The 18555-nt window shown below is 40.4% G+C and overlaps 1 pseudogene across 1 annotated transcript; it reads left to right on the top strand.

Moving 5' to 3' along the window:
• Positions 1 to 4569: 4569 nt before the first annotated feature.
• Positions 4570 to 17576, top strand: LOC111341122 (uncharacterized; annotated as a pseudogene). The gene is made up of 16 exons (XR_015990608.1): positions 4570 to 4833; positions 5131 to 5233; positions 5795 to 6015; positions 6105 to 6154; positions 11819 to 11900; positions 12091 to 12261; positions 12372 to 12517; positions 12833 to 12941; positions 13604 to 13687; positions 14346 to 14526; positions 14762 to 14851; positions 14965 to 15033; positions 15119 to 15179; positions 15764 to 15832; positions 15964 to 16151; positions 16420 to 17576. The product of XR_015990608.1 is annotated as an uncharacterized LOC111341122 (transcript).
• The last annotated feature ends 979 nt before the right edge of the window (positions 17577 to 18555 follow it).

Raw genomic sequence — 18555 nt, 5'->3', positions numbered from 1 at the left:
AGAGCAGTGCAACATGAGTGCCCACTTAAGAATCCAGACATATTGAGAGAGAAGTGGGTCTTGAAAGCATCATAGAGCTGATCATACATAACTTTCTCAAGAATCTTGGGAATGGACGACAAGATACTGATTGGTCTGTAGTTTTCCACAAGAGAGCTATCATCCTTTTTATAGGCTGGAGTAACATTACTTAATTTCCATTCCTGTGGCCACTTTGAGTTAGCAAGGCTGTAATTAAGGAACTTAGTCAAAGGCCCTTTGATTGTTGACGCAGATAGCTTAAGAATCATGGGAGTGATATTGTCAGGTCCACAAGACTTGTTTGTTTTCAGGCCAGTAAGTAATTTACCAATGTATTCCGTACTGACAGGTTGAAATGAAAATCCAAGATTGAAATTGCGCGACGAGATTGAAGTCACACTTGGATGATGTTCGAAATCTTCAACAGACTTACTCAAAACAGTTCGATCAAGAGCAGGTGAAGAGAAGTGTTTATTGAAAAGATTTGATGGATCACTAACAACTGCACCTCTAACCATTATGCATGTGCCATCGCTGTTATCTTGTCCAGAAGACGGTAGAAGAGGCTTTACCCGCTTCCAAAAATCTCCAGGAGTTGTTGCGTTAGCTGAAGAGTCCAAGAAGAACCGTTTAATAGATGTTCGCTTAAGTTTGGTAACTAAGTTCCTTTGTACTCTATAACTTTCCCAAGTTTCGTCATTCCGACTAAGGCGGTATTTGCGGTATAGTTTGTTTCTCAGTTGAATTGCTCTTTTTATTTGGACATTGATCCACGGAAGTTGGTTTGCGTGAACCCTTTTTTTCACAATAGGCGCATGTTTGTCTATTTTGTCTTTGTAGGGCTTTGACCAGTGATTCCAGACATCGTTAATATCATTATAAACAAAGGCACTGTCCCATGGAGCGGTAGATAAATCATAACAGAAAAAGGCTTCATCAAATTTCTTCATACTTCTGGACTCAATCGTTTGCACTTTCGATTTCGGTAGGCGTGGTTTTCTCACAATGTAGACAAGATCGTGATCACTTATTCCAAGTTTCAACGTGCCACTCTTTGTCCATCGCTCAGGTCGGTTAACTAGGATCACATCAATTAGGGTTTCACTTGTGTTAGTAACCCTTGTTGGTTCAGTTATTGTATTTGAGAGACAATAGCGATCGCAGAAATCAGCCAAAGGATTATTCGTATTATGCAAATTCCCATCAACATAGGCCATCATATCGATATTGAAATCTCCAACAAATACAATTTCATTCCTGATTTTTAGCATGTTTTCTGCAGCAGTAGAACAGGCAGAGATAAAGTCAGTGACTTTACACTTACTTGGAGAACGATAACAGGCACATACGAAAAACCATGTATTTGTATTCCCCTTTACATTGAGGCAAATAGATTCTACACCAACTGGTTCAAGCTTGAGTTGTCTTCTCGCAGTTAAAGAATTGTGAATATAAACTAATAGACCACCGGCACCCCTTTTTCTATCATTCCTGATGACACGGTAATGTGAGTTGGATAATAACTTTGTAGAAACAGACTTGTCAATCTTCGTTTCAGAGATGAAGAGAATGTCAAAACGGCATTCGTTTAGTAGATCCAAAATCTCATCTATTTTGCCGATGATACTGTTTGTGTTAAGATGGCCATATGGTCGAAGGCTTTGGGTGCAGTGGTGGTATTAACCGAAAGAGTTATTGAATCCAATATGGTCATTGTGTTACGAGGATCGAATTATTTTTACTGAATCTGTCACGCAATCCCAGACTTTTCTAGAATTATCTATCATCTGTAATATTCCAGAAACTTCTTTGTTGTGACTCAGCAGTTTCCAAAAATAGTACCACTTGTAATACGCTATAAATAGTAATAGAACATTCTAGATAACTAAAGTAAATGTATAAATGCTGGCTTGTGAGAAGTACAAAGGAGATTTTGCCCGAGGGCTTACCCTCGTGGCTTGCTGACTGAACTTTTGGAAGCTATGATATGACGAGGCTATGACCTTTTGGCCTTGTGATATCCGGAGAGAAGAAAGAGATGAAAAAGACGATAGTCGAGAGAGGAAGAAGATAGAGAATACAGAGTTTACTATGGAGTCCTCCGGAAGAGTTTGTGTACAAGGAAAGAATGCAATAAATCAAGAAAGCCAAGCGCTGTGGTCCTCAGTGGGCGGATGTTGGAATTGGAAGTTGATCAAGACGACGAACACTTACACGGCATGAAGGATTGTAAGCCTGCTTTATAAACTGCGTAACTTAATCTTTAACCTAAGTAAATTAGAAGGTGTATAACTGATTAAATAATAGTTGAAATGGATAACTGCTTGTTGTTACATTTTTGATACGTGCCATATATCGTACTCGGGAGTCTATTTTCATATATGCTTTGTTAGCGGACATTTGTTGGTCATTCGTGCACGTAACAATTGTCGTTTGCTCGAAATACTTTAGTTTTATGTGCATCCTGGAAGTAAAGACTTATTTGACTCTCGATTCACATGACATACGTACTCATAAGAGTATATGTCGATCAAATACTGAGACTTGTTGAGGAGACAAAGCAGCGTCTGAACTGTTTAGTAAACAAAGATACAACTTGGCAAAGTAACCCTGTTACATTAGTACTTTGTTGTACAAATGACTCCAAAACATACCAAGTGCAAGTTACAAGTTATTCGAAAAGTTATCGAGAGAATCCTTCGAAGAAGCAAATCTCTCACCTGATCCTTTCTCGAATAGAGACAGGAATTGGACTTATGAGAATTAGAATTGACCCTCGACCGTTTATGAATTTGAATAAGAACTTCTAATAAAAGGGATTATTGTCAAGCCGGTCTTTTCAGAATGTAACTGAAATCTTGTAGATATTTGCTCGATCTCGTGGCTATTAATCATACCTCGAAATTTTCGAAAATTTTTGTCACACATGACAGCTTATATCAATACCATAACTTCCACTTCATCTCTATCAAAAAATAATCGTTTGCAGGACGAAGTAATATAATGGGGAAGAATATCGAATAAGAGTACTGAGGGCCAAAGTGGTTGTGTCAATGTATCACACGTGGTGCATAAGGCAGCACGGCAAGTTTGGCTGAGTGTGATAAGAAAACTATCAAAGTGCCTTTCCTCGTTCCAGTATAAACTAAGTAAATCGATAGTTCGCACCTGTCGCACGCTCGAGAATAAATGATTTATTTGCTCACGTCACGTTGGTTGCATTGCCGGCAACTTGATTTTGTTATAATTAGATTTCTACCCATCACTTTTCAACATCTTGCGTTTAAGTGTCACAGCATTCGTTCTTCACTTCCAAAAATATAAACTGAAAGAAAATAGATTGACTAAGTATTATTCATGACAACTCCACAAATTTTCTTTGGGATTGACAGGGCAACATTTCTCATCATCATCCCCGATGCACTTTCTAAATAATAATAAGCGGTACTATAAAATCGTCAAGGCAAAAGCGATAGAAAAAAATAAGCTGCAAGATCTATGCGATAAAATATCACAATTGCAAAGTGCATTACGCAGTGGCCTTTTCCCATCTAAGTTTGTTTTGTGCTGTCTTTAGAAGTACCAGGATGTTGTTCATCGCAGATGACGACGGGCTAAAGCTCGAAACGTCAGCTTTTAAACTCCTTACGGTGGCCAATTTACATTTCAGTTGATAAAACCAAATAAACTTGTTACCCCCACCGACACAGCACTACAGTTTCTTCAGAAATTTACCCCCTTTAAGCGTAAATTAGTCGTTGTGTTATGCCGCTAGCATTTTTCCTTTAATTTCCTAGTACCAGATCACTAGCCAACAATTCCAAGGAAGAGGGATTCAACCACAGCGATAATTTTTGCACTGTCTGTCAGAAACTGGACTGAACAAGGTCTTACCCACATTAACTGCGTAACTTATTTTCGGGACTGGCAGGACTGTAATTTGTACCAGTATTATCCATGCCAATTGCACTAAGTAGAGTACAAAATGACGCACGAGTTGAGAATAAATACAGTCGAACCTCCCTTTGCGCCCACCTCTCGCCTAAGCGACTTCTTTTTTAAAATACCACAGGTTTCTGAGTGGAATCACTATAATGAAACCTCTTAAAAGCGCCACCTCTCAGAAACAACCCTTTTTAGAGATGTATGTCTTCCAATATATATTTGCCCCAGGTTAACTCTCCACCGATAGCATACCATTGCAGTCTTTACTGGCCGCCAGGTAAAGAGGAGCTTACATTGAAATGCGGCATGGGAAAAACATTTCGCTGATTGGAAACGATCCTGGTTACCACCCTCATAAGTTTATAAACTGGACAACCAAGATGATCCATGTCAAGAAATACTTTATTGACGAGAATTTAAGACCAGTACTACTCTTTGAGCACCCTACTTACACAATCTAAATGGCTAACACCCACCTAATCTAAATTTAGATCAGTGGGTTCAAGCCGTGTCAAATGATCATCTAAGTCTTCCCAGTAGCTTATTAAATATGCATAGACATTTCGACCAATGAAATCCCTCACTCGAACTCATCGGTGAACAAGCCAAGGTGATCGCTGCGAAATGCGTCGGTTAAAGCCGGTCTGCCTTGATGTGAAGAATATTGGGCGCGATGGAAAGAAAACCACTGTATCGATTCCGCTGAGAGTGGATCTTGGTAAGCAGCCTCATAAGAGTACGGAAGAAAATAGTCAGGACACCAACAGTCTAGTAGAACAAGATGTCCCTCTTGACGATCTCGACAAGCAGGAACTCTCAACTCAACAGCAAAATCGTGTTTTGAGTATCTCTGCTAACTGGGAAAAGGTCCGGGAAAAGTTGCTGAACTCGTACATCGAAGAACAGCATCTTCCAGACAAGATTAACTGTGTGAACTGTCAAAAGAGTATCGCTACAACACGATGTAAATACTGTGCCCCTCGCCAGTACTTCTGTATTGAATGTGCACGAGCTCTACATGTCAATCAAAACAAGTTTCATGTACTTGAGCAATGGAAGGTGTGTATGAATATTTTGGGGCCGGTTGTATTCTAGCTACTTTTAGTGTAACATATCTGGTTAAACTGTACTTTTATCTACTTCTTACTTTCTTTATTTTATTAGGATGGGGTATTTTCTCCTTTGTATGCAGATGAGGCAACTGTTAGCTATGGCCATACGTCCAGAACCGCAACAGTAAAGCTGTTCAGACTTCTGGATGCCTCAGGTCAGCTCATTTCATTTATAGTGGTTAGAAAATACTAGAATGGTTTTAAAACGAAGCGTTCTTTTTCAATTTTATCTGCTCCTTTGTCACATTTTCCTGCCGCTTGCCTAAAATCAAGAACGCTGATGATAATGATACGATATTTAAATTCTCTCAATATGTCAGGGCCCATAATTGGCTGTCCAATAATTTCTAAGTATTGGACCGGGTAATGTCCTGAATGATTCCACATGCAATTAAGTTTTGTAATGATATGGCTTGCCATTAAGTCCAAAGAAAAACAATAAACTTGGCTTGCATCTATCTGTAAGAGCCTTTTCTGTCATGCTGGGAGAATATTGGCCCTTGGACTTCTATGTACAGACCTCGCTGCACTTGGTTTGTACTTTCAAGACCTCAGGCCAATATTCTCCTAGTATGGCCCTCGCGCTTGGTTAAGGTGTCTACATGGCCCTCAACAAAGTAAGAGGTATGTAAAGCTGTATGTAATGTTTTTTTTTGTTTGTTTGTTTTGTTTACTTAACTTCATAAGCTGTTCATTTATTTTTTTATGAATGTCAGGAAATCATCACCTCAAATATGTACAAGTGTGTGATTGTGAGCCACATGCTGTCACACTCTTGAAATGTCAGTTCTGGCCAGGGTCACCAGCAAATCCCACCACAGGTTTCAGCTTCAAACTGATGGAGTTTGTGGAGAAGGTCTTTCTTCATTGTCAAGTGTCCCTTCTAAACATCACAGAAGTGATCACAGAACTCAATCCTCAGCTACAACCAACACATGTAGGTTCGCTTGCAAAGAGTCTTTTTCAGACATATGACCAGACTTTTTTTAATTGATTGATTTTGGTTGGACGGTATGTTTTTTTTAGGTGAGCTCAATTTACAGTATCCTTAATTCAGAATGCTTTGAAGAATTCAGGTATGTGTGGTTATAGGTTGAGAGTATCAAAGCTGCTAATTTGTGGACGCACAAGGTCTACTAAGGTGTTATTGATATTAGAAGTAATAAAATTATTACTACTATTATTATTAAACAACAACAAACATATGAAACATATGTGTGAACTGCGGTTATGAGACGTATATGAGCACGATCCTTCGCAGTAAAGCACTATTTGAGCAATAGTGAAAATCAGACCTGAAAAAAATTTCAGGCCTGAACGGGATTCGAACCACTGACCTCTGCGATACTAGTGCAGCGCTCTACCAATTGAGCTAACAAGCCAACTGGGAGCAGGCCATCAAATTAATTCGACATAAACCCGTAGATGATAAATCAAACTGTTTCGTTCTACCAAAATCACACGATTTCTAGGTAACGAACAGTCTTTATTTTATAAACTACGTGCGCTCTCACGTAGATATTTTTATCTAAAACCTTTTGCGATTAGATAACATCGACCGCTGTCTCATGTGTCACCTGAGGTGCACGTGATCTCCGAGTGAGCTCTCGTTACATCCTTTCTTTCATAAGAAACAAAACGAAAACAACGGAACAATCAAAACAAACATGAGAAACAAAAAATCAAAACTAATATCCAAAAGAATCAACTAGTCAAGTCCGGTAATGTCGTTGTCTCTCATGACACTGACTCAGGCTAACGAACAAAGTCATTCAGATAAGACGGGGGCTTCGTTATTCGACCACTGCGAGTCTGGTTGCCTTTGGAAGCTTGCGATGCTAGATCAGTCGCAGGCTGCTTGATCGCTGGCTCCTGTGGCTTCGCTACTTCTGAGCTGGAGTGACCACTGGCGTTAGTTTCTTGTTCAATGTGTTTAGGTGGCGAGGGAAATTCTGTCTGCTGGGGCATCTGGGTTGTTGGCGTGTGAGACTCTGTAGTTGCTTTCAGATGCCTTCTATTTCGTCTAAGGGCAGAGCCATCTTCTGTGAGGACTTTGTAGGATCGCACGTTCACTTGTTCCTGAACAGTGGCTTTCTTCCAGGGTGCCTTGGGGTTACTTGTGGGCTGAATGCGTACTGAATCTCCCGTTTTTAGTGGTGGTAAATCTCGAGCGTTTCTATTGTAGTAAAATGCCTGCTTGGTTCTTGTCTTCCATTTTTCTTCTTGGACACTTTCGGAGAGTTTGGGTTTAAGGAGCTTCTCGCTTGTTGGGAGTAGGGTCCTTGTTCGACGACTCATTAGTCGTTGTGCTGGGCTGCTTTTCATGCCTTCTGAGGGTGTGTTTCGGTGGTCGAGGATCGCGAGCCAAGGATCTGTTCCATCTTTGTTAGCCTTCTTAATAAGCCTTTTCACAGTCTTGACTGCGCTTTCCGCCATACCATTGGACTGCGAATGTCCGGGACTTGAGGTTAAATGATTGAATTCCCAATCTCGAGCAAATCTCCTGAATTCGTCCGAATCAAACTGTGGGCCATTGTCGGAAAACACAGTGTTCGGGATGCCATGCCTTGCAAAGTGTTGCTTCAATTTGTAGATAACCGCTTTAGATGTTGTACTGGACTCCAACCTATCGACTTCCCAGTAGTTGCTGTAGTAATCTACGGTCACGAGGTAATGTCGGTTGTTTGTCTCAAACAGATCAACACCAACCTTGGACCATGGCCGGTCAGGTACCTCATGTGGGTGGAGTGTTTCCTTCTGCTGGGAGATCTCAAAGGTTCGACAAGTTTCACACTGTCTGACAAAGTTCTTCACCGCTGTGTTCATTCCTGGCCAGAAAACGCTTTCTCTCGCGCGTCTCAAGCATCCTTCCACGCCAATATGTGATCGGTGGATTCTGGATAGAACTTCTGGTCTGAGGGATTTTGGAACTACACATCTGTCTCCTTTGAAGATAATTCCATCTTGCGCTGATAGCTCGTCACGAACGTTGAAGTATGGGGTGACGTCACAAGGGAGATCAATCTTGGTCTCAGGCCACCCTTCTCGAATGACTTTCTCAAGTGCTTGCATCGTGCTGTCTCGCAGACTTTCTTTACGGATATCGTCTAGGCTAGCTTTGCGGAGTGGCAGAAACTCGACCATATGTATTTCTTCAACTTCTTTGTCGATGGTTAGCACTTCATCGCGCGATGTGGTGTTGGGAAGGGGTGCTCTAGAGAGTGTATCTGCCAGATACATGTGCTGGCCAGGCTTGAAACCAATTTCGAGGTTATACTTCTGCAGGCGAAGTAGCATTCGTTGTAGACGCTTGGGGGCTGCCACGAGGGGTTTGCGGTAAATAACTTCAAGTGGTTTATGGTCGCTCTCAACAATCACTTTGCGACCATAAGTGTATTGGTTGAACTTCTCGGCTCCAAACACTATGGCTAGCAGTTCTTTCTCTATTTGCGCATAGTTGCGTTCTGTATCCGTCAGGGATCGCGATGCGTATGCCACTGGCTGACCATTTTGTAAGAGCGTAGCTCCAAGTCCAGTGTCCGAGGCGTCGCATTGAAGTACAGTCGCTTTGGCGGGATCAAAGTATCGGAGGACAGGTGCTTGGGAAGCTGCTTCTTTGATCTTCTTAAAGGCGCTCTCATGGACGTCGCTCCAATGCCATTCTGCATCCTTGCGCGTTAGCTGTCGAAGAGGTTCGCAAATGTCTGCCAGCTTCTTTAAGAATCTTGTCAGGTAGTTCGCTAGTCCAACAAGCCGCTGTACACCTTTCACATCTGTTGGTCGACTCATGTCTTTGATGGCGTCAATTTTGGATGGGTCTGGTTTTAGACCATCTCTTGTTAACGCATGACCAACGTAGGGGATTTCTGTCATCCTCAACTTGAACTTCTCCTTGTTCAGTTTCACTTCCTTTTCGCGGCACCTTTCAAGTAGAGTTAGCAGTTTTTTGTCGTGATCTTTCACTGCTTCTTGCACAGTGTCACCTTCACCCGAGATGAGGATGTCGTCTGCAACTGTGCGCACACCGGGAAGGCCTTCGATGGCTTGATCCAAACGATGTTGGAAATATTCCGGTGCGGGCGATATGCCGAAGGGCATCTTCAGCCACCGGTACCGACCAAATGGAGTGCCAAACGTTGTTAGATAGCTTGAATCTTCATCTAACTCGACATGCCAAAACCCGTTTTTAACGTCGCACACACTGAAGACTTTGGCTTTTGACAAATCCGGCAGGAGATCATCGATGACCGGAAGAGGGTAGTGGCTGCGTTTCAAAGCTTTATTTAGTGGCTGAGGGTCAATACACACGCGAAGCTTGCCGTTGGGCTTCTTAACAAGTACCAAGCTTGAGACCCAATCTGTTGGAGTGTCAACTGCTTTGATAACTCCAAGCTCTTCGAGACGAGTGAGCTCTTGCTTTAACTTGGGTTTCATTGCCACTGGAATCCTCCTAACAGGCTGTTTCACTGGTTTAATGGTTTTGTCCAACTCTAAGTGAAGTTTCTTCTCAAATTTTCCTTCTCCAGTGAAAACGTCATGGAAATCTGCTGTTATTTGTTGCATCGTTAGGCCCATTACTTCTGTCTTTTCTTGTACCAATGAGATATTCTCGTAACGCACTTTGATTAATTTCATTTTCTGCACCGTTTTGGAACCCAACAGTGGCGTGCAGTCGTTATTGACAACAACAAACTCTGTTTCGCATTCTTCATCAACCTTGGGATTTACCAGATTAACACGACATTTACCAATGGTTTCCATTTTCGATCCGTTAAACATTCTGAGGACTTGTTTCGAATGCGCGATCCGGCACTTGTTCGGTAAATCGTTTTTGCTTATCACATTACAGGTGGCGCCACTGTCGACTTGAAAACGAACGGGATGACCTTTGATCTCCATTGTTGCGAAGATTTTCGATTTGATGGGTTGACTACTGACACTTTTGACACTTTGTTCTTCCAGATTTCCGGATGAAATCGTGAAGCAGTACTCTTCATCGCTCGAATCCTGCGAGGTTTTGGCGTCTCGCACTCGGTGAATCCGTTCTTTTCTTCGTTGTCGCCCACCAAGTTTCTGTTTACATAGCTTGGCGAAGTGATTTGTTTTGCCGCATTTCGCACATTCTTTTCCGAACGCTGGGCATTTATCTCTTGATCTCTCGTGTTTTCTGCCGCAGTATTTGCAATTAACTAACTTAGGACTGGCGTCTTTGCCGTCTTTTTTCTCTTTGTGGTTGAGTGCGTTGACTTCTTCTTTTCCACTCATGACTTTCATTTGCGATGCAGTTGTTTCGGCTGATCGACATACATCGATACACTTCTGAAGATTTAATTTCGGCTCTTGTAGTAATTTCTTCCTAGTTCCCGTGTCACAAATTCCACAGACGATCCTATCACGAATTAATTCGTCGGTGAGTGGACCAAAAATGCACGTTTTCGCGAGAGTTTTGAGCGCTGTGAGATACGTGTCAAATGATTCGCCGCTTTCTTGTTTTCTATTATTGAAGCAGTATCGCTCGTAAATGACATTTGTTTGGCCAATGCAGTGCCTCTCCATCAACTCCAAGACTGTATTCATTACGTTCTTGTCTTCTTCATTTTCGAACGGAAGACCATTGTAGACTTCGAGGGCTTCGGTTCCAATGCAGGTAATGAAAGTAGCTACACGGTATTTATCTTCTTGCTGGTTGAGACGTGAGGCGATTTCGAACGAATCCCACACTTGCTTCCACTTCTTCCAGTTTTCTGAAATATTTCCTGCCAAATTCAATCGCGACGGAATTGGTAAATTGCTTTGTATTCCATAACATGGTGTCGGCGCTTGAACACTCGCTGAACCTTGAGGTGGTGTAGTTGTCATCGTGTCGAAGAGGCTACACTCCTGGTACCATGTTTCGTTCTACCAAAATCACACGATTTCTAGGTAACGAACAGTCTTTATTTTATAAACTACGTGCGCTCTCACGTAGATATTTTTATCTAAAACCTTTTGCGATTAGATAACATCGACCGCTGTCTCATGTGTCACCTGAGGTGCACGTGATCTCCGAGTGAGCTCTCGTTACACAAACAACAACAAATAGTGCTTTACTGCGAAGGATCGTGCTCATATACGTCTCATAACCGCAGTTCACACATATGTTTCATATGTTTGTTGTTGTTTGATTTATCATCTACGGGTTTATGTCGAATTAATTTGATGGCCTGCTCCCAGTTGGCTTGTTAGCTCAATTGGTAGAGCGCTGCACTAGTATCGCAGAGGTCAGTGGTTCGAATCCCGTACAGGCCTGAAATTTTTTTCAGGTCTGATTTTCACTATTGCTCAAATAGTGCTTTACTGCGAAGGATCGTGCTCATATACGACTATTATTATTGTTGTTGTTCTTGTTATATTATTATTATTATTAATTAATATTATTATTATTAGTAGTAGCAGTAGTAGTAGTAATAGTAATAGTAGAGGCAGTCACAATATGATTTACAAGTGCTTCTTTATATAATTATTATATTTCTTTATTTATTATCTAGTTGCCCAGCTTAAATATATAGCTGTCAAACTCATGCTTTGCTTTTGTCGCTTTTGTGTTCATATGACTCAAAGATACATTGACTGTTTGTTTTAAGGTGAATATTCCATGTACATTAATTTACAAACATATTTCTTGCTGTACATGTACATCTACTGACTTGCTGTAAGAAAAGAATTGGTCCTAATTGACATTTTGTTGTTTTCACGTGAAGGTATTTCATGCATCAGTACAAGCATTGTACAAACTACAATGCAAATTTGTACAATGGAGCTTGGTGTCCTATATGTCCAAGGGTAACTATACATTGTAACTTGTTCTGAAGAGTAGCTTGCACTTGAGGAATATTATTATGGCATTCATTTTGGGGCACACAAAATGCACTCATCTTTACACTAGTGCTGTAGTTCTGCAGTATTCATTTTAAGTTGTTGTTGCTGTTCTGTTTTATATCTATTTTTCTCTTTTCCCCTCTCTTTTGAATAGGATGATGGTGTACTCATTGAAAGCATGGATGGGTGCTTTGGATTGTGTAGAAAAAAGGACAAAGGGCATGATTTAGGAACACCCAAACATGGAACACTCCTATTTACAGACCAGGATGATGTTGACAATTTTGTCAACAGTTATGGCAAAGCTGGAGCAGACATGGAACAGGTCTGTATATAAGGTGATGCAATGCTCAGATGTTAATTTGAGAACTGTATGATTTTCCTTTTGGCCCTTTGAATTCAAGATTTTCTGTTTTTGTCCCTTGTTTATCACAGAACTGCAGTAATTTCCATGCTGGAGAGGTTCTTTCAGCTTTAAGATCAAAAGGCAAAAACAAACTCTTTGATGAGAAAGGTGTCTTTGGGCGAGTATGCAGACATGACTTTCCTAAAGGATTCCTTAACATAAAGCATGGTGAAAGGTATGGAGTATAATTATGTAAATACATTTTACCTAATGTTGTGCTCAATCCTACATGTATTGTCTGTTAGAATTACATGATAGAGCCATGATTATTATGAATTTGTCAAGCTGACAATTAGCACACTTGTATATACAATGCAGGAGCATCCTATGATTTTTTACACTAATAGCATCATCATTGTATAACTTTGTTTTAAATTTGAATGTCATATTATAGGAAATATATTAAATTTGTCTTAGATTTTGTGTAAAAATATTTAAAAGAAAAAACTGGTTATTGATTCACCTTTTCAATAATCTTTTCTCTCTACAGAATATCATACTCTGTTTATGAGCTTAAGAGGCTTAGAAGTCTTAATGAGAGCACCAGAAGCAGAGTAATCATCATGTATGACATCGCTTGTCTATGCACGACTCGGGAAGTCAGAGGGCCAATAACTAAAATCAACCAATCAAAATGCTCTATTGCCGGTCAATATTCTCTCAGTATTGGACCTGAGGCACTTGGGTCCCTTTGAACTTCAGTCGTATAATAAATCTCTTATTAACCAAGCTTGCTCGGGACCGTACTGGAAGAAAATCAGCCCTCGTTCTTTTTTGTACAGACCTCGCTGCGCTCGGTCCGTACTGTCAAGACCTCAGGCTGATATTCACCCTGTACGGCCCTCACGCTTGGCTAATAAGATATATTTATTGGAACAGTCTGGAATTATGTGAACTGTGGGAATTAAATGAAGATGTAATCGACAGAGTTATGAAATGAATTTTGAGCAGTTGGCTCAATCAAATAAAACTTCATTTTTGCAGCTCACGTTAGTCCATTGCCTGTTTCATCACTTCCTCTCGCGGGTACTGGCTTGCTCCCAACATATGGCAGTTCATAGCTCAGTGGATAGAGCATTGTAATGACAATGTGATGGGCTGAAATCCCAATGGGGCCAGATTCGTTTCTTCTTTGTGTTTGGTTAAATTCCCATTATTACTTTCATTTAAATTGCATGAATATCTGTGAGGATCACATCTTAACTTCAGAATAGTTTGTTACTTCTTACACAATTTTCATTTACATGATTATATTTGTTAGTGTTCATCTCAGGAAAGCCTCTTGGAAGGTGTTGATGTTGCCATACCCATATTCCATTGCTATGGGCACAAGGCATCATGCCAGGTTAGTAATTATATATCAGTTTGACGGTAAATGGCCTGGTGACAATGTGAAGAAATGTGTGGCAATACCACGACATTGGTTAAATACAGTTGTAATTATAATAAACATCCCATGCTTACCAATGGGTGAGCAGTGTGGGATCAGAAATCTGACAGCAGTTTCCAAAATCAAAAGCAAATGATCTCCAAGGGTCAGCTTAGCAAGCGAGGTAAAATATTTAAGCACATGTACATGTTCTTTTTAAAAGAGTGGCCACCCTACATAAACCTATCTGAGCTTCGGAAACACCGGCCGGTGAACCTTTATTCGAGGTTTATTTTACCTAAATTGAAAATTATAATTTTTGAGTATATAGCATGCAGTGTAGGTGGTTTAAGTGGTTGTTATCTTTTGAGTGTTTGTTTGACTGGAAAGTTGGGGCGAGAATGCAATGCGGGAGGAGGTCTCACGCCTACTGGCTTGGTAAACATATTTTTGCTCTAACTCTCCACTGTTTTCCTAATTCAAGATGGTGCTTTGAACACTCAATTTGGAAATATTCACTCACACTGCTAAAATCAGCCTGCACTGCAGGCTAGTACATGTATTGGGGAACTATCTCATGCAAGGTCCATGCCATATTGATTCTTAGGTTTATCTTCAATGTGGTTGTCTGTAGATCCAATAAAGTCCAAGAAGGATCAAGGGAACTGGATTGACAGATGGTGAAGGGGTGGAAAGGTTATGGTCCTTTCTGCGTAGGTTTTCCTCTGTCACTAAAGAAATGAGTGCTCACAAGAGGACAGATGTTTTGACTGATGGGCTTCTTCACTATGCCCAACATTTGTATCACAAATTTGGTATGGTTAATTTTATTGAACACATAACTTTCACGTTTCTGTAGGTTTTGCTGAAAAGTAAAAGATATATCAACTATTGACCAGAACTTTAGCTGGACAGCTTTATCTACCCTGTGTTTTCTGTCGTATAAGTTGCAATTCTTCATGTTTTCAATAAGGACGTGTGTTAAGATGTAAGTCGTGGTTGATTACTTTCATAAGCACACATTAAACTGATTCCTTTCAATGTTCACAGGTGTTACTCTAAAAGCAAAGTTTGCTAGGGCAGAAACTCTTCTACATGATGTAAGTGCAAAGCTTGAGGAACTCACTGAAAAACTTCCAGGTATACATTTTAAACTTTTTTTTTTACTCATTGCATTGAAAAACAGCACAATGACTTACATGCAAGCGTTTCTGCCCGATTATTGCAATACAATTTGTATTTACCTGTACTAGGTTGTGATGATGATGTGATACAAGAGTGGCAAAAGGAAGAAGTGGAAGCGCTGAAACCAAAAGAACACGGTAGTTTTATTCCTCAGCATTTATTACAAATCAGTAGGGAAAACAGTTTTTTTGTATTCACTAATACATTATTAATCTGTCACAGGATTAACACTGCAGTGGGACGAATCATATGTCAGCTTGCTCCTTATGTCTAAAAAACTCAGGTAAATAGTGTGGAAGTACCACCTACCAAATTCATGATTTACATTATAGCGAGTACCTGAGCTTTTCGAAAGTGATTAATGTTGTAAAAGGCGCAATTCCTACCTAACCAATCGTTGTGGTAGACTACGTGAGACTAATCTTTTAGTTGATTCATGGCATTAGCTATAATCCTTTGTGACTTCGGCTTGAATAGAGATGTTTTGTAGAGCTTTCTTCAGTCAAACCCAGTCTGGTCAAGTCAGGTAAGAAACTAGTCAGCTCAGTGGTACTTAATAAATATACTTTGGAGCCAACTTTGTTGTTGTTAGTCATTGCTGCGAGGATAGTCAACAGCCGTAATTAGATCTCGGCCTTCCTGCAGCCAGCGAGTGCCCCCAGGAAAAACCTTTTCTCAGAAGAAGTTTATCGAGTTGTCCCCCATCCGTCCGTTTATTTGTGAAGGCAAAAACCCGTTTTCACAATAATATAACAAACGTATTCGTACTTCCCTTTCTTTCCACCTTAGCTGATATAATTACTCAGTATTAAACTGAACATATCTTGTACTTATCTCCACCCACTTAATTTTTTTTTTTTTTTTTAGAAATGAATTGAACTATGTACAAGATGAAGATGAAGGGAAGGTAAAAGATGTTGAAAAGAAAATCAAGCGGTAAGTCATAAAGATGCAAATTTCTTCCTTGCAGCAACGACTGCAATAATCAGGTTCTGCAGAGAGTGAATTAGGGGTGCCAAATTAAAGACAGATAATAATTCTCTCTAACTTGCATTTATTGTACATAGGAACGAGAAGGCCATAGTAGCCATGGTGAAGAAGCATCACATCAAAGAAAGATGGTCCGCTTTGTCCCGTGTGTTTGTAACCGTAAAGTCACGCCTCTACGAGAAGAGAAAGAGCGAACTCTTGTTGAAGTTACATTGTATGGCATCCGAAAGATGTTTCTTGGTGGAATTGAAGCGAAAATATGCTGGTAATAAACTGAAGAAATTGCTTTGTAAAATATTCAGTAGCATGTGTATTTTGGTGATCATGGTCTGCAGTAATTCCGTCGTTATGTTATTGCGTATGCCAGTTGTATTTAACTGCGAGGCTAGGCATTGTACTGCGATTATTTGCGAAGGGGTATGAGGGCTAAATTTTCCCAGTTTCCAGGTCTTACACATTTACATTTTTCCGTCTTATCCATAAAACTGCCACTGCATTGCGTCTTTAGTTATTGTGAACTTTTTAATTTTCAGATGGCCAAGCAATTGCCATAAAGCTCGCAAAGCAGATCGACAAAGTCGTGAAGTCCATCCACAAAACTTTGTCTGAAGTAAATGGGTATCTTCTAAATGATGTACCCAAAATTCTTTATGACGATGCTAAGGATCCAAGGAGCAGCATTTACTCTGAAGTCCAAGAGGAAGGGGACACCGTTCCTGCTCTTATTAGGAGGCAGATAATTGACCTTTTCTGCTTACACAACAGGTGTCAGGAAGAGCTTCAGCTGTTAAAAGAGGAAATGAATCGCCTCGTCTCTTTTCTCCAAAACGAAATCAGGCTTATAGACGAATCAGTGGAAGCGCTTCTGCCTCTCACTGATGACCCTCTTAATGCAGGAATGATAGCTTGCCTTAAAAAAAAAACGGATGATTCACTGTAATCACATTTCCTCGCTGCTGCTTTTGTGGGGTGGTATCTTGGCTTCCCCTCAACGTATTGATCATGCTAAGGTAGCAAAAACCTATGCTCATTTGAGTGGTATCGACTATCTTCCAGATGACGAGAAATCAGACGAATTGATGATGGAGGAAGATGTGGACGATGAGGCCTTTGTGTTAGAACTATCATCAGACAGCGAATTATCTGATGATGAATAAAGCTCATTTTGTCTCTGGTGCTTGCCAAAACCATACAGAAACAGCCGTTGTTTTGTTTATGTGCGAGCGCAAATAGTGGGTAAACTTCTCGGAAAACCCAATAAATATCAATTTATTTTATTAGCTTCGCCAACCGCCAGGGACATCGCAACAGCTTGCGCCAATTACTGCGGGCCCAGTAAACCCACCCATCCCACCCCAGGGGAGGACATCCACTGACACAGTAATCTCGTGCGTGGGAAATTAACGTCTCCTACCCCCAACCCTGCGGGAGACGGGACCTCCATTTATTCGTCCCTATCCGAGAAGACTAGAATATCTAACCATTTCTTGATTTTATAGAAAAGTAGCAAATTCTTCTCAATTATTTGAAGACCTTGCGTGTTGGCCCGGCCGGGGCTCGAACCCTCGACCTCCCGCACAACAGTCAAGCGCACTATCCATTGGGCCAACTGGGCGGCTATACATCGTGTAGGATTGTAATGACTGGCTAATCATCCAATATGTTTTAATAAATTCTCACCGTTGGCAAATTTCATCTTGGTGGTGATTCGTTGCAGTTTTACGTTATTAGGACTATACATAACATTTGTAGAGGGCATATTTTATACGCTAATCGATGCCGAAGCTCCCTTAATTAACGGACACTCGTAAGTGGACAGCTCTACGTAGCCACCTAGTCAAAACCCCGTTTTATTAGACTCCCATACAGACTGTGTTAGGTTCTGATAAGATTGAAAATCATGTTTGTATGGATTGGAGTTCACTGGAGGTACAATTGTAGGCGTGGAAAAGATGTCGGACTATGAGTCACCGTTGTCATGAAATTTTGAGAGGTCCACCATTGTCGAACAAAAACATTAGTCATCTTTGTCGATCTGTACCAAAGGGAATGATAGATAAACAGAGATTAGCAAGTGTGGGGTGGGTGCCTCGAATATCTACATAAACTCTGTATTTTAATTATCGCTTTATATAACTTAGGTTTGAATACTCTAGTTGATGAGCCAAATACTGAACTTGGTCGTCGTCCTTTAGCACATTGTCAATTCGGACCATCCTTACTGAACTGAAATGACGCTTTTTGAGCGTTGCATAGTTTACGTAACCATCACCCGTCCAACAAAACTTTTTCGTTTTTAATTTCAAACTTCATTTGTATCGTTGATCTTATCTATAGAGTTCATGCGGTTTTATTTTTTTATTAATTTTTATATTGTTAATGTAAATTGTTTCGATAACAGCTGGTCCACATCAGCTATTTTAGCTGCCTTAATTCAACTGCTATACCAAATAAAGTGTATGTATGTATGTATGTAGATATACCCATGCACCTCCTATCATTCTTAGATGGCAATGGATCTCATTATGTAACCTTGCTATACAGTGCTTAGGCTAAACATATCTGGGTGACATCCATGAAATAGTCAATATGTGCCACATAATTTCCAATTTCTGTTATGTATGATATCAAGTAAAATATATCAGTAAACGTCCTTTGTGAGGCCATAA

Source organism: Stylophora pistillata, chromosome 8 (assembly GCF_964205215.1).
Source record: "Stylophora pistillata chromosome 8, jaStyPist1.2, whole genome shotgun sequence".
Classification (NCBI taxonomy): domain Eukaryota; kingdom Metazoa; phylum Cnidaria; class Anthozoa; order Scleractinia; family Pocilloporidae; genus Stylophora; species Stylophora pistillata.
Note: the sequence above shows the minus strand (reverse complement) of the source record. Positions and strands in the feature narration are given on the sequence as shown.